A 17,974-nucleotide genomic window follows, 5' to 3' on the forward strand; every position below is an offset into this window, starting at 1 on the left:
ATAGGACACACCTCTATCGCTCTGCGATGCCCATTCCGTTCACTTTGTCCAGTCTTTTCTGAACTTCAACTTACTTTAGAGCAAAATAACTTCTGCCATTTTATTTCCCTTTCCCTTCTGATGTTGTGACCCAAATTTGACTTCAATGGCACTCACATTTATCCCTCACTCAAGATGTGACACACCTCTATCGCTCTGCGATTCCCATTCCGTTCATTTTGTCCAGTCTTTTCTGAACTTCAACTTACTTTATAGCAATATAACTTCTGTCATTTTATTTCCCTTTGCCTCCTGATGTTCTGACCCGAATCTGACTTCAATGGCATTCATATTTATCCCTCAGTCACGATAGGACACACCTCTATCGCTCTGCGATGCCCATTCCGTTCACTTTGTCCAGTCTTTTATGAAATTCAACTTATTTTAGAGCAAAATAACTGCTGTCATTTTATTTCACTTTGCCTCCTGATGTTCTGACCCAAATTTGACTTCAATCGCGCTCATATTTATTTTATCCCTCAGTCAAGATAGGACACACCTCCATCTCCTCTGCGATGCCATTCTCTTCAATTTGTCCACTCTTTTCTAAACTTCGACTTACTTTAGAGCAAAATAACTTCTGCCATTTGATTTTCGTTTGCCGCTTGATGTTCTGACCCAAATTTGACTACAATGGCACTTGTGTGTCCTGTCTTGACCGAGGGATAAATATAAGTGCCATTGTAGTCAAATTTGGGTAAGAACATCATGAGGCAAAGGAAAATGGGGTGGCAGAAGTTATTTTGCTCTAAAGTAAGTAACTTCAACTTACTTTACAGCAAACTAACTTCTGCCACCCCATTTTCCTTTGCCTCATGATGTTCTTACCCATATTTGACTTCAATTGCACTTATATTTATCCCTCGGTCAAGACAGGACACACCTCTATCGCTTTGCGATGCCCAATTCCGTTCACTTTGTCCAGCCTTTTCTAAACTTCAACTTACTTTAGAGCAAAATAACTTCTGCCACCCCATTTTCCTTTGCCTCATGATGTTCTTACCCAAATTTGACTTCAATTGCACTTATATTTATCCCTCGGTCAAGACAGGACACACCTCTATCGCTTTGCGATGCCCAATTCCGTTCACTTTGTCCAGCATTTCTAAACTTCAACTTACTTTACAGCAAACTAACTTCTGCCACCCCATTTTCCTTTGCCTCATGATGTTCTTACCCAAATTTGACTTCAATTGCACTTATATTTATCCCTCGGTCAAGACAGGACACACCTCTATCGCTTTGCGATGCCCAATTCCGTTCACTTTGTCCAGCGTTTTCTAAACTTCAACTTACTTTAGAGCAAAATAACTTCTGCCACCCCATTTTCCTTTGCCTCATGATGTTCTTACCCAAATTTGACTTCAATTGCACTTATATTTATCCCTCGGTCAAGACAGGACACACCTCTATCGCTTTGCGATGCCCAATTCCGTTCACTTTGTCCAGCCTTTTCTAAACTTCAACTTACTTTAGAGCAAAATAACTTCTGCCACCCCATTTTCCTTTGCCTCATGATGTTCTTACCCAAATTTGACTTCAATTGCACTTATATTTATCCCTCGGTCAAGACAGGACACACCTCTATCGCTTTGCGATGCCCAATTCCGTTCACTTTGTCCAGCCTTTTCTAAACTTCAACTTACTTTAGAGCAAAATAACTTCTGCCACCCCATTTTCCTTTGCCTCATGATGTTCTTACCCAAATTTGACTTCAATTGCACTTATATTTATCCCTCGGTCAAGACAGGACACACCTCTATCGCTTTGCGATGCCCAATTCCGTTCACTTTGTCCAGCCTTTTCTAAACTTCAACTTACTTTAGAGCAAAATAACTTCTGCCACCCCATTTTCCTTTGCCTCATGATGTTCTTACCCAAATTTGACTTCAATTGCACTTATATTTATCCCTCGGTCAAGACAGGACACACCTCTATCGCTTTGCGATGCCCAATTCCGTTCACTTTGTCCAGCCTTTTCTAAACTTCAACTTACTTTAGAGCAAAATAACTTCTGCCACCCCATTTTCCTTTGCCTCATGATGTTCTTACCCAAATTTGACTTCAATTGCACTTATATTTATCCCTCGGTCAAGACAGGACACACCTCTATCGCTTTGCGATGCCCAATTCCGTTCACTTTGCCAAGCCTTTTCTAAACTTCAACTTACTTTAGAGCAAAATAACTTCTGCCACCCCATTTTCCTTTGCCTCATGATGTTCTTACCCAAATTTGACTTCAATTGCACTTATATTTATCCCTCGGTCAAGACAGGACACACCTCTATCGCTTTGCGATGCCCAATTCCGTTCACTTTGTCCAGCCTTTTCTAAACTTCAACTTACTTTAGAGCAAAATAACTTCTGCCACCCCATTTTCCTTTGCCTCATGATGTTCTTACCCAAATTTGACTTCAATTGCACTTATATTTATCCCTCGGTCAAGACAGGACACACCTCTATCGCTTTGCGATGCCCAATTCCGTTCACTTTGTCCAGCCTTTTCTAAACTTCAACTTACTTTAGAGCAAAATAACTTCTGCCACCCCATTTTCCTTTGCCTCATGATGTTCTTACCCAAATTTGACTTCAATTGCACTTATATTTATCCCTCGGTCAAGACAGGACACACCTCTATCGCTTTGCGATGCCCAATTCCGTTCACTTTGTCCAGCCTTTTCTAAACTTCAACTTACTTTAGAGCAAAATAACTTCTGCCACCCCATTTTCCTTTGCCTCATGATGTTCTTACCCAAATTTGACTTCAATTGCACTTATATTTATCCCTCGGTCAAGACAGGACACACCTCTATCGCTTTGCGATGCCCAATTCCGTTCACTTTGTCCAGCCTTTTCTAAACTTCAACTTACTTTAGAGCAAAATAACTTCTGCCACCCCATTTTCCTTTGCCTCGTGATGTTCTTACCCAAATTTGACTTCAATTGCACTTATATTTATCCCTCGGTCAAGACAGGACACACCTCTATCGCTTTGCGATGCCCAATTCCGTTCACTTTATCCAGCCTTTTCTAAACTTCAACTTACTTTAGAGCAAAATAACTTCTGCCACCCCATTTTCCTTTGCCTCATGATGTTCTTACCCAAATTTGACTTCAATTGCACTTATATTTATCCCTCGGTCAAGACAGGACACACCTCTATCGCTTTGCGATGCCCAATTCCGTTCACTTTCTCCAGCCTTTTCTAAACTTCAACTTACTTTAGAGCAAAATAACTTCTGCCACCCCATTTTCCTTTGCCTCATGATGTTCTTGCCCAAATTTGACTTCAATTGCACTTATATTTATCCCTCGGTCAAGACAGGACACACCTCTGTCGCTTTGCGATGCCCAATTCCGTTCACTTTGTCCAGCCTTTTCTAAACTTCAACTTACTTTAGAGCAAAATAACTTCTGCCACCCCATTTTCCTTTGCCTCATGATGTTCTTACCCAAATTTGACTTCAATTGCACTTATACTTATCCCTCGGTCAAGACAGGACACACCTCTATCGCTTTGCGATGCCCAATTCCGTTCACTTTCTCCAGCCTTTTCTAAACTTCAACTTACTTTAGAGCAAAATAACTTCTGCCACCCCATTTTCCTTTGCCTCATGATGTTCTTACCCAAATTTGACTACAATGGCACTTATATTTATCCCTCGGTCAAGACAGGACACACCTCTATCGCTTTGCGATGCCCAATTCCGTTCACTTTGTCCAGCCTTTTCTAAACTTCAACTTACTTTAGAGCAAAATAACTTCTGCCACCCCATTTTCCTTTGCCTCATGATGTTCTTACCCAAATTTGACTTCAATTGCACTGATACTTATCCCTCGGTCAAGACAGGACACACCTCTATCGCTTTGCGATGCCCAATTCCGTTCACTTTGTCCAGCCTTTTCTAAACTTCAACTTATTTTACAGCAAACTAACTTCTGCCACCCCATTTTCCTTTGCCTCATGATGTTCTTACCCAAATTTGACTTCAATTGCACTTATATTTATCCCTCGGTCAAGACAGGACACACCTCTATCGCTTTGCGATGCCCAATTCCGTTCACTTTGTCCAGCCTTTTCTAAACTTCAACTTACTTTAGAGCAAAATAACTTCTGCCACCCCATTTTCCTTTGCCTCATGATGTTCTTACCCAAATTTGACTTCAATTGCACTTATATTTATCCCTCGGTCAAGACAGGACACACCTCTATCGCTTTGCGATGCCCAATTCCGTTCACTTTGTCCAGCCTTTCTAAACTTCAACTTACTTTACAGCAAACTAACTTCTGCCACCCCCATTTTCCTTTGCCTCATGATGTTCTTACCCAAATTTGACTTCAATTGCACTTATATTTATCCCTCGGTCAAGACAGGACACACCTCTATCGCTTTGCGATGCCCAATTCCGTTCACTTTCTCCAGCCTTTTCTAAACTTCAACTTACTTTAGAGCAAAATAACTTCTGCCACCCCATTTTCCTTTGCCTCATGATGTTCTTACCCAAATTTGACTACAATGGCACTTATATTTATCCCTCGGTCAAGACAGGACACACCTCTATCGCTTTGCGATGCCCAATTCCGTTCACTTTCTCCAGCCTTTTCTAAACTTCAACTTACTTTAGAGCAAAATAACTTCTGCCACCCCATTTTCCTTTGCCTCATGATGTTCTTACCCAAATTTGACTACAATGGCACTTATATTTATCCCTCGGTCAAGACAGGACACACCTCTATCGCTTTGCGATGCCCAATTCCGTTCACTTTGTCCAGCCTTTTCTAAACTTCAACTTACTTTAGAGCAAAATAACTTCTGCCACCCCATTTTCCTTTGCCTCATGATGTTCTTACCCAAATTTGACTACAATGGCACTTATATTTATCCCTCGGTCAAGACAGGACACACCTCTATCGCTTTGCGATGCCCAATTCCGTTCACTTTCTCCAGCCTTTTCTAAACTTCAACTTACTTTAGAGCAAAATAACTTCTGCCACCCCATTTTCCTTTGCCTCATGATGTTCTTACCCAAATTTGACTTCAATGCACTTATATTTATCCCTCGGTCAAGACAGGACACACCTCTATCGCTTTGCGATGCCCAATTCCGTTCACTTTGTCCAGCCTTTTCTAAACTTCAACTTACTTTAGAGCAAAATAACTTCTGCCACCCCATTTTCCTTTGCCTCATGATGTTCTTACCCAAATTTGACTTCAATTGCACTGATATTTATCCCTCGGTCAAGACAGGACACACCTCTATCGCTTTGCGATGCCCAATTCCGTTCACTTTGTCCAGCCTTTTCTAAACTTCAACTTATTTTACAGCAAACTAACTTCTGCCACCCCATTTTCCTTTGCCTCATGATGTTCTTACCCAAATTTGACTTCAATTGCACTTATATTTATCCCTCGGTCAAGACAAGACACACCTCTATCGCTTTGCGATGCCCAATTCTGTTCACTTTGTCCAGCCTTTTCTAAACTTCAACTTACTTTAGAGCAAAATAACTTCTGCCACCCCATTTTCCTTTGCCTCATGATGTTCTTACCCAAATTTGACTTCAATTGCACTTATATTTATCCCTCGGTCAAGACAGGACACACCTCTATCGCTTTGCGATGTCCAATTCCGTTCACTTTGTCCAGCCTTTTCTAAACTTCAACTTATTTTAGAGCAAAATAACTTCTGCCACCCCATTTTCCTTTGCCTCATGATGTTCTTACCCAAATTTGACTTCAATTGCACTTATATTTATCCCTCGGTCAAGACAGGACACACCTCTATCGCTTTGCGATGCCCAATTCCGTTCACTTTGTCCAGCCTTTTCTAAACTTCAACTTACTTTAGAGCAAAATAGCTTCTGCCGCCCCATTTTCCTTTGCCTCATGATGTTCTTACCCAAATTTGACTTCAATTGCACTTATATTTATCCCTCGGTCAAGACAGGACACACCTCTATCGCTTTGCGATGCCCAATTCCGTTCACTTTGTCCAGCCTTTTCTAAACTTCAACTTACTTTAGAGCAAAATAACTTCTGCCACCCCATTTTCCTTTGCCTCATGATGTTCTTACCCAAATTTGACTTCAATTGCACTTATATTTATCCCTCGGTCAAGACAGGACACACCTCTATCGCTTTGCGATGCCCAATTCCGTTCACTTTGTCCAGCCTTTTCTAAACTTCAACTTACTTTAGAGCAAAATAGCTTCTGCCGCCCCATTTTCCTTTGCCTCATGATGTTCTTACCCAAACTTGACTTCAATTGCACTTATATTTATCCCTCGGTCAAGACAGGACACACCTCTATCGCTTTGCGATGCCCAATTCCGTTCACTTTGTCCAGCCTTTTCTAAACTTCAACTTACTTTAGAGCAAAATAACTTCTGCCACCCCATTTTCCTTTGCCTCATGATGTTCTTACCCAAATTTGACTTCAATTGCACTTATATTTATCCCTCGATCAAGACAGGACACACCTCTATCGCTTTGCGATGCCCAATTCCGTTTACTTTGTCCAGCATTTCTAAACTTCAACTTACTTTACAGCAAACTAACTTCTGCCACCCCATTTTCCTTTGCCTCATGATGTTCTTACCCAAATTTGACTTCAATTGCACTTATATTTATCCCTCGGTCAAGACAGGACACACCTCTATCGCTTTGCGATGCCCAATTCCGTTCACTTTGTCCAGCCTTTTCTAAACTTCAACTTACTTTAGAGCAAAATAACTTCTGCCACCCCATTTTCCTTTGCCTCATGATGTTCTTACCCAAATTTGACTTCAATTGCACTTATATTTATCCCTCGGTCAAGACAGGACACACCTCTATCGCTTTGCGATGCCCAATTCCGTTCACTTTCTCCAGCCTTTTCTAAACTTCAACTTACTTTAGAGCAAAATAACTTCTGCCACCCCATTTTCCTTTGCCTCATGATGTTCTTACCCAAATTTGACTTCAATTGCACTTATATTTATCCCTCGGTCAAGACAGGACACACCTCTATCGCTTTGCGATGCCCAATTCCGTTCACTTTGTCCAGCCTTTTCTAAACTTCAACTTACTTTAGAGCAAAATAACTTCTGCCACCCCATTTTCCTTTGCCTCATGATGTTCTTACCCAAATTTGACTTCAATTGCACTTATATTTATCCCTCGGTCAAGACAGGACACACCTCTATCGCTTTGCGATGCCCAATTCCGTTCACTTTGTCCAGCCTTTTCTAAACTTCAACTTACTTTAGAGCAAAATAACTTCTGCCACCCCATTTTCCTTTGCCTCATGATGTTCTTACCCAAATTTGACTTCAATTGCACTTATATTTATCCCTCGGTCAAGACAGGACACACCTCTATCGCTTTGCGATGCCCAATTCCGTTCACTTTGTCCAGCATTTTCTAAACTTCAACTTACTTTAGAGCAAAATAACTTCTGCCACCCCATTTTCCTTTGCCTCATGATGTTCTTACCCAAATTTGACTTCAATTGCACTTATATTTATCCCTCGGTCAAGACAGGACACACCTCTATAGCTTTGCGATGTCCAATTCCGTTCACTTTGTCCAGCCTTTTCTAAACTTCAACTTATTTTAGAGCAAAATAACTTCTGCCACCCCATTTTCCTTTGCCTCATGATGTTCTTACCCAAATTTGACTTCAATTGCACTTATATTTATCCCTCGGTCAAGACAGGACACACCTCTATCGCTTTGCGATGCCCAATTCCGTTCACTTTGTCCAGCCTTTTCTAAACTTCAACTTACTTTAGAGCAAAATAGCTTCTGCCGCCCCATTTTCCTTTGCCTCATGATGTTCTTACCCAAATTTGACTTCAATTGCACTTATATTTATCCCTCGGTCAAGACAGGACACACCTCTATCGCTTTGCGATGCCCAATTCCGTTCACTTTGTCCAGCCTTTTCTAAACTTCAACTTACTTTAGAGCAAAATAACTTCTGCCACCCCATTTTCCTTTGCCTCATGATGTTCTTACCCAAATTTGACTTCAATTGCACTTATATTTATCCCTCGCTCAAGACAGGACACACCTCTATCGCTTTGCGATGCCCAATTCCGTTCACTTTGTCCAGCCTTTTCTAAACTTCAACTTACTTTAGAGCAAAATAGCTTCTGCCGCCCCATTTTCCTTTGCCTCATGATGTTCTTACCCAAACTTGACTTCAATTGCACTTATATTTATCCCTCGGTCAAGACAGGACACACCTCTATCGCTTTGCGATGCCCAATTCCGTTCACTTTGACCAGCCTTTTCTAAACTTCAACTTACTTTAGAGCAAAATAACTTCTGCCGCCCCATTTTCCTTTGCCTCATGATGTTCTTACCCAAATTTGACTTCAATTGCACTTATATTTATCCCTCGGTCAAGACAGGACACACCTCTATCGCTTTGCGATGCCCAATTCCGTTCACTTTGTCCAGCATTTCTAAACTTCAACTTACTTTACAGCAAACTAACTTCTGCCACCCCATTTTCCTTTGCCTCATGATGTTCTTACCCAAATTTGACTTCAATTGCACTTATATTTATCCCTCGGTCAAGACAGGACACACCTCTATCGCTTTGCGATGCCCAATTCCGTTCACTTTGTCCAGCGTTTTCTAAACTTCAACTTACTTTAGAGCAAAATAACTTCTGCCGCCCCATTTTCCTTTGCCTCATGATGTTCTTACCCAAATTTGACTTCAATTGCACTTATATTTATCCCTCGGTCAAGACAGGACACACCTCTATCGCTTTGCGATGCCCAATTCCGTTCACTTTGTCCAGCCTTTTCTAAACTTCAACTTACTTTACAGCAAACTAACTTCTGCCACCCCATTTTCCTTTGCCTCATGATGTTCTTACCCAAATTTGACTTCAATTGCACTTATATTTATCCCTCGGTCAAGACAGGACACACCTCTATCGCTTTGCGATGCCAAATTCCGTTCACTTTGTCCAGCCTTTTCTAAACTTCAACTTACTTTAGAGCAAAATAACTTCTGCCACCCCATTTTCCTTTGCCTCATGATGTTCTTACCCAAATTTGACTTCAATTGCACTTATATTTATCCCTCGGTCAAGACAGGACACACCTCTGTCGCTTTGCGATGCCCAATTCCGTTCACTTTGTCCAGCCTTTTCTAAACTTCAACTTACTTTAGAGCAAAATAACTTCTGCCACCCCATTTTCCTTTGCCTCATGATGTTCTTACCCAAATTTGACTTCAATTGCACTTATATTTATCCCTCGGTCAAGACAGGACACACCTCTATCGCTTTGCGATGCCAAATTCCGTTCACTTTGTCCAGCCTTTTCTAAACTTCAACTTACTTTAGAGCAAAATAACTTCTGCCACCCCATTTTCCTTTGCCTCATGATGTTCTTACCCAAATTTGACTTCAATTGCACTTATATTTATCCCTCGGTCAAGACAGGACACACCTCTGTCGCTTTGCGATGCCCAATTCCGTTCACTTTGTCCAGCCTTTTCTAAACTTCAACTTACTTTAGAGCAAAATAACTTCTGCCACCCCATTTTCCTTTGCCTCATGATGTTCTTACCCAAATTTGACTTCAATTGCACTTATATTTATCCCTCGGTCAAGACAGGACACACCTCTATCGCTTTGCGATGCCCAATTCCGTTCACTTTCTCCAGCCTTTTCTAAACTTCAACTTACTTTAGAGCAAAATAACTTCTGCCACCCCATTTTCCTTTGCCTCATGATGTTCTTACCCAAATTTGACTACAATGGCACTTATATTTATCCCTCGGTCAAGACAGGACACACCTCTATCGCTTTGCGATGCCCAATTCCGTTCACTTTGTCCAGCCTTTTCTAAACTTCAACTTACTTTAGAGCAAAATAACTTCTGCCACCCCATTTTCCTTTGCCTCATGATGTTCTTACCCAAATTTGACTTCAATTGCACTGATATTTATCCCTCGGTCAAGACAGGACACACCTCTATCGCTTTGCGATGCCCAATTCCGTTCACTTTGTCCAGCCTTTTCTAAACTTCAACTTATTTTACAGCAAACTAACTTCTGCCACCCCATTTTCCTTTGCCTCATGATGTTCTTACCCAAATTTGACTTCAATTGCACTTATATTTATCCCTCGGTCAAGACAGGACACACCTCTATCGCTTTGCGATGCCCAATTCTGTTCACTTTGTCCAGCCTTTTCTAAACTTCAACTTACTTTAGAGCAAAATAACTTCTGCCACCCCATTTTCCTTTGCCTCATGATGTTCTTACCCAAATTTGACTTCAATTGCACTTATATTTATCCCTCGGTCAAGACAGGACACACCTCTATCGCTTTGCGATGCCCAATTCCGTTCACTTTGTCCAGCCTTTTCTAAACTTCAACTTACTTTACAGCAAACTAACTTCTGCCACCCCATTTTCCTTTGCCTCATGATGTTCTTACCCAAATTTGACTTCAATTGCACTTATATTTATCCCTCGGTCAAGACAGGACACACCTCTATCGCTTTGCGATGCCCAATTCCGTTCACTTTCTCCAGCCTTTTCTAAACTTCAACTTACTTTAGAGCAAAATAACTTCTGCCACCCCATTTTCCTTTGCCTCATGATGTTCTTACCCAAATTTGACTACAATGGCACTTATATTTATCCCTCGGTCAAGACAGGACACACCTCTATCGCTTTGCGATGCCCAATTCCGTTCACTTTCTCTAGCCTTTTCTAAACTTCAACTTACTTTAGAGCAAAATAACTTCTGCCACCCCATTTTTCTTTGCCTCATGATGTTCTTACCCAAATTTGACTACAATGGCACTTATATTTATCCCTCGGTCAAGACAGGACACACCTCTATCGCTTTGCGATGCCCAATTCCGTTCACTTTGTCCAGCCTTTTCTAAACTTCAACTTACTTTAGAGCAAAATAACTTCTGCCACCCCATTTTCCTTTGCCTCATGATGTTCTTACCCAAATTTGACTTCAATTGCACTTATATTTATCCCTCGGTCAAGACAGGACACACCTCTATCGCTTTGCGATGCCCAATTCCGTTCACTTTGTCCAGCATTTTCTAAACTTCAACTTACTTTAGAGCAAAATAACTTCTGCCACCCCATTTTCCTTTGCCTCATGATGTTCTTACCCAAATTTGACTTCAATTGCACTTATATTTATCCCTCGGTCAAGACAGGACACACCTCTATCGCTTTGCGATGTCCAATTCCGTTCACTTTGTCCAGCCTTTTCTAAACTTCAACTTATTTTAGAGCAAAATAACTTCTGCCACCCCATTTTCCTTTGCCTCATGATGTTCTTACCCAAATTTGACTTCAATTGCACTTATATTTATCCCTCGGTCAAGACAGGACACACCTCTATCGCTTTGCGATGCCCAATTCCGTTCACTTTGTCCAGCCTTTTCTAAACTTCAACTTACTTTAGAGCAAAATAGCTTCTGCCGCCCCATTTTCCTTTGCCTCATGATGTTCTTACCCAAATTTGACTTCAATTGCACTTATATTTATCCCTCGGTCAAGACAGGACACACCTCTATCGCTTTGCGATGCCCAATTCCGTTCACTTTGTCCATCCTTTTCTAAACTTCAACTTACTTTAGAGCAAAATAACTTCTGCCACCCCATTTTCCTTTGCCTCATGATGTTCTTACCCAAATTTGACTTCAATTGCACTTATATTTATCCCTCGGTCAAGACAGGACACACCTCTATCGCTTTGCGATGCCCAATTCCGTTCACTTTGTCCAGCCTTTTCTAAACTTCAACTTACTTTAGAGCAAAATAGCTTCTGCCGCCCCATTTTCCTTTGCCTCATGATGTTCTTACCCAAACTTGACTTCAATTGCACTTATATTTATCCCTCGGTCAAGACAGGACACACCTCTATCGCTTTGCGATGCCCAATTCCGTTCACTTTGTCCAGCCTTTTCTAAACTTCAACTTACTTTAGAGCAAAATAACTTCTGCCACCCCATTTTCCTTTGCCTCATGATGTTCTTACCCAAATTTGACTTCAATTGCACTTATATTTATCCCTCGATCAAGACAGGACACACCTCTATCGCTTTGCGATGCCCAATTCCGTTCACTTTGTCCAGCATTTCTAAACTTCAACTTACTTTACAGCAAACTAACTTCTGCCACCCCATTTTCCTTTGCCTCATGATGTTCTTACCCAAATTTGACTTCAATTGCACTTATATTTATCCCTCAGTCAAGACAGGACACACCTCTATCGCTTTGCGATGCCCAATTCCGTTCACTTTGTCCAGCCTTTTCTAAACTTCAACTTACTTTAGAGCAAAATAACTTCTGCCACCCCATTTTCCTTTGCCTCATGATGTTCTTACCCAAATTTGACTTCAATTGCACTTATATTTATCCCTCGGTCAAGACAGGACACACCTCTATCGCTTTGCGATGCCCAATTCCGTTCACTTTCTCCAGCCTTTTCTAAACTTCAACTTACTTTAGAGCAAAATAACTTCTGCCACCCCATTTTCCTTTGCCTCATGATGTTCTTACCCAAATTTGACTTCAATTGCACTTATATTTATCCCTCGGTCAAGACAGGACACACCTCTATCGCTTTGCGATGCCCAATTCCGTTCACTTTGTCCAGCCTTTTCTAAACTTCAACTTATTTTAGAGCAAAATAACTTCTGCCACCCCATTTTCCTTTGCCTCATGATGTTCTTACCCAAATTTGACTTCAATTGCACTTATATTTATCCCTCGGTCAAGACAGGACACACCTCTATCGCTTTGCGATGCCCAATTCCGTTCACTTTGTCCAGCCTTTTCTAAACTTCAACTTACTTTACAGCAAACTAACTTCTGCCACCCCATTTTCCTTTGCCTCATGATGTTCTTACCCAAATTTGACTTCAATTGCACTTATATTTATCCCTCGGTCAAGACAGGACACACCTCTATCGCTTTGCGATGCCCAATTCCGTTCACTTTGTCCAGCCTTTTCTAAACTTCAACTTACTTTAGAGCAAAATAACTTCTGCCACCCCATTTTCCTTTGCCTCATGATGTTCTTACCCAAATTTGACTTCAATTGCACTTATATTTATCCCTCGGTCAAGACAGGACACACCTCTATCGCTTTGCGATGTCCAATTCCGTTCACTTTGTCCAGCCTTTTCTAAACTTCAACTTATTTTAGAGCAAAATAACTTCTGCCACCCCATTTTCCTTTGCCTCATGATGTTCTTACCCAAATTTGACTTCAATTGCACTTATATTTATCCCTCGGTCAAGACAGGACACACCTCTATCGCTTTGCGATGCCCAATTCCGTTCACTTTGTCCAGCCTTTTCTAAACTTCAACTTACTTTAGAGCAAAATAGCTTCTGCCGCCCCATTTTCCTTTGCCTCATGATGTTCTTACCCAAATTTGACTTCAATTGCACTTATATTTATCCCTCGCTCAAGACAGGACACACCTCTATCGCTTTGCGATGCCCAATTCCGTTCACTTTGTCCAGCCTTTTCTAAACTTCAACTTACTTTAGAGCAAAATAGCTTCTGCCGCCCCATTTTCCTTTGCCTCATGATGTTCTTACCCAAACTTGACTTCAATTGCACTTATATTTATCATTGTTTATCTTTTCTCAAACGTCAGCAGTGTAATATTTCTTCCAGCGGTCTTCTTTACCATGTTCGCTTACCTTAGATCTCTCAACGGTTTTTGTCTCCGGTAATGCTCATACCGTACATCGCTTTCTTTTGTATATGCTTTTTGTATATCCTTTCTCTGGTGTACAGTAGTATAAAAATCTCTCCCAAGTGTTCAATGAATCGCACCTGATGAAGGACGGACTCTGAAAGCTTGTTTTTCAGAAAAATTAATATTTCTATCTCTTTACGTATTTTGTTTTTGGATTGTCCAACGACGTTCTGTCTTCACAAATGAGCATGCCCAAGAGATGATAACTTTGAACGTCAACTGCTACCACCCAAGCAGCACAATGTACTGAAAGTCGAGTGCGATGGGGTGGACGGGTATATGGAAGGCCTTGAACAGATCCGTGGAACTAAAGAACATTGATAAGACGCATACCGTCCACCCCCATTGCACCCAGCTTTCAGTGCATTGTGCTGCTTGGGCAGGCTGCAACATATCTTATCTACAGTTATCATATCTATAAGGGTCCTTTCTGCAGGGATTTAGGGACACCGATTTGGAGATACTCGAGTGGCTACTGTGTATAACAAAAAGCAAAAAAGAAAGAAAGAGCAAGGAAGAAAACGCATACGTGACGCCTTTATGCCTTAAAACGTAATGCCAGAATAATCCCATTACTTCTCTAAAGTAATGGCATTAATAACGCGATAAAGTAATGTAATGCACTAGTTTATTTTTTTTTATTTTTTTTTTTGACACAGGGTTTTCCTCCGAAAAAAATGGCCAGGGGCTAAAGAAAAAACGGAGTGCTCTACATAAATGGAACCAACTGTACGTGTTTGCAGTAGTGTGCTCTATCGAAAAATATTTTTTCGTCGTCCCTTGTCAATGAATTATACCGGTAATTAATTTTCTAACCTTTTAATTATAAAAGCTAACAATTTGTTCTAATCAGAACATCTCATCTCTTCGGTCACCTGATACCAAAGCCGCTTTCAGAACAAAAATCCCTTCGATAGATCATTAGCAAAAAAAAAAAGTCCGTGAAGGAACACATTTTTTTTTCTTTATTTTGTTCATTGCGCATCTCTAGAGTCGCGTCTTTCCTTCAACCCCAATGTGAGAGGGTGAAAGAGCACAGAAGGGCCTTTTTTGTTCCGTTCAAAAAAAGGCCCCTCTTACCTCGAGCACATCTGCAAAACAGCGTCTCACATCCTTCTAAAAACTCACGTGCACAGCGTCAACAAAGCCAACACAACGACTGTGCTCAAACTGGTGTCACAGACGAGAGAAAAAAAATATTGCGAAGAAAATGCCACTGGAAAAAACCAAACTTGCCCCCGCCTTAAAGTAGCCCCACTTTACCCTGTGCCCAGGCGTCAGAAAGACAAGACATGACATGACATGACATGGTCCATTCCATGACATGGTCTGCGTTGACATCATTGTCACACTTATTGTCCAATTGTGAAGTGTCTATCGCGATTCGTGTCCTTGGTCTTTCTTCAAGGTAGATGATACGATCTTTGGCCTCGCCATTCGTTCCACGACATGGTCTGCGCTGACATCATTGTCAGACTTCTTGTCCAATTGCGAAGTGTCTATCACGATTCGTGTCCTTGGTCTTTCTTCAAGGTAGATGATACAATCTTTGGCCTCGCCATTCGTTCCACGACATGGTCTGCACTGACATCATTATCACACTTATTGTCCAATTGCGAAGACTCTATCATGATCCGTGTCCTGTGCACCGCCATGTCTTCTGAAGAACTGACAGAGTACAATGTGTCACTTTGGTCTCAGTTTCTGTGTCGGGATCTCCAACGACTGTGTCGACGAGAGGAATATTTCATGAGCCTTCTGAATGTAGATGACGACTTCGATTACTTCGACCATTTTCTATTTTCGATGGCAATTTTCTCTGGCCCACGACCCGATCCGCCTGCGCAGAGTCTTCTTTTACAATATCTGCGCAGGCGGTAAAGACGTTCCATTTTCTGCTCGGACGTGGTTGGCGAAGAATGCGACTTTGGATGCCAGACCACGCGGAGCTTGTGTAGATGACCTCGGACTCCAGTGTTGCAATATGTTGAAACACAATATTGTGTTGACCACGTAGACGTATACAGGTGACTTTGATCAGTTGTAGCGTAGATGTACGAATATTTTGCTCCATCGGGCGTTAGATAGGTAGATGATGACATTTTTCCGTTTTGCTGGCGGCATTCAGAGCCTCGTTGGCCGGGTTCGCTGTGGTATTTCGAACCCGTTACCAGCTCCCACCGCGGGGAGGTGAGGTTGAATGCCGCAGTTGTTGGGAGCCAATGAATCCGAGGTCGTAAAAGGGTCCGGGGGCAGGCAAGTAGGGGTCGAAGTCAGAAGAAACAAAGAAAATCCGTAAGGTCTCACAGTGCGCGGAGATGTTTGTAGAGGACCTCTACGAGGGCCTTGGGCATGGCGGTGGATGAGTTGGCGGGCGAGAGGATGGCGAGGGCAATGGAACGGATGAGTCGCGTAGTGTCATCAACCGTGAGATGTCGTCGGTGATGGGAGACGACGTACCTGACGCAGTCGAGGCACTCGTCCTGCAGGCACAGATTGTCCTGCAGGACGTCACAGAGCAGGTTGGCGACGGCAGACACGTAACCGCCGACGTTGTGGCAGATGTTCAGTTCCTTCCGGAGGTTCTCGAAAGCCCCCGGAAGGCGAGAGACGATGCGGCGATAGTGAAAGTGCATCATCATGGGCACCGCATCGGGTGTCGGCAAGCGCCCGAAGAAGAGGACAGACAGGAAGGAAAGGAAGCGGGACATCGTGAGCGAGAGTGTCAGCGAGACAGGTTGAAGGGGTAAATTGAAATGTGAAATTGTGGTCCCCCTTCTCGTCTTTTGTGAAACCCTTCTCATCTTTTGTGAAACGGTCGTTCGGCACTTCACGTTTTGGGTGAGCGACAGTCCAACTGAATTAGGAGAACATAATTACGAGGAAAATGTGTTATTGTTCGACTTGAACGCCAGGTTAGGACAGGGCTGTGTAGATAACATCCGTCGACGGTGCTTCACTGCGCTTCAGATGTAAGTGTATATAAGGTGTCTGTATGACATGGTCGCTGTATTCTAGAAGGTCGTGGATGCGAGCTCACTTTGGCGTCCTGGAATGTCAGATTCTTGAACGTGCGCGGAGCGCCACCGCCTAGCGAGTCCGTGGAGTAACGGGGCACCGTACCTACAGTCATGGCTTCCGAAGTGATTCGTGGGTCGGTGGAAGATTCTGGACGGTGAAGGGGCCGAATTACGCCGAACATGGTGTGTTCCTTGTTCGTGTCACCAAATGTAGAGGAGATGGACTTCCTCCACACGAGTCCTGACCAGCGGTAATTCAACGTCACAGCGGGCAGGCGTGCTTGGCCTCACGCTAGGGCAGTGCCGGACGAACTGGCTGCCGGGTACTGCCGGGCGCAGTAGCGCGCGCCAGCAAAGGCACGTCTTCGTCGTCTTCCACGGGCCACCACATGCGCTTGTGGCGCAGTAATCAGATACATGTTCCAAGCTCCTTGAAATCATCACAAGGAACTACAAGGAACGTACGCAGTTCACTTGTGATACAACGCCTCCCAGTAAACCAAGAATATCCTGGAGACGTCCAAAATGTGTCGCAGACAATCAAGACGTCAAGACATCCTATGTACATCCCATGGATATTCGTGATTGGATCCAAACTATGTCGCAGATGTCACAACTATCCCCTCAAAATATTTTAGTTGTTAGGGATATCCAATTCTGTATATCCTCTGTACGTCCCAAGGAGAATATCTTGGGTACACAGAGATTCGGATATTCTGCGGTGACCGCCTCACGAACAAAAAAGAACGTGCCAAACAGGTGCTGAACGACGTCTCTCAGAAACATTCCTGTGCAAGATTGCAAGATTTTGCTCCTTCTAAAACTGACCGTCTATGTTACATTGAGCACTTATTGCGAAAGAAGGGAGATGCGGAATTCTGTGGCACTCTCAAATTTGACTTTCGATGAACCTGAGTGTCTCAGACCAAGAGCAGTAAGAAACACAGGCGTTACCTCGTTGCAGATTTAATACACCACTCAACCCCTCACTTGACTGTTGTTATTGTGCATTATCGAATTATACTTAGACAGCTCCTCCTCCGTGTTGTTTGGGAGGCGAGCAGTTCCGGCGGAACTTCGCGCGGCAAGCAATATATTGTATTTGCTTTCTCTTGGAAAGTGAATGCTAGTACCTTTCGAAGCCCATTCTGGA

Source organism: Ornithodoros turicata, unplaced genomic scaffold (genome assembly GCF_037126465.1).
Source record: "Ornithodoros turicata isolate Travis unplaced genomic scaffold, ASM3712646v1 Chromosome132, whole genome shotgun sequence".
NCBI classification, from domain to species: Eukaryota; Metazoa; Arthropoda; class Arachnida; order Ixodida; family Argasidae; genus Ornithodoros; species Ornithodoros turicata.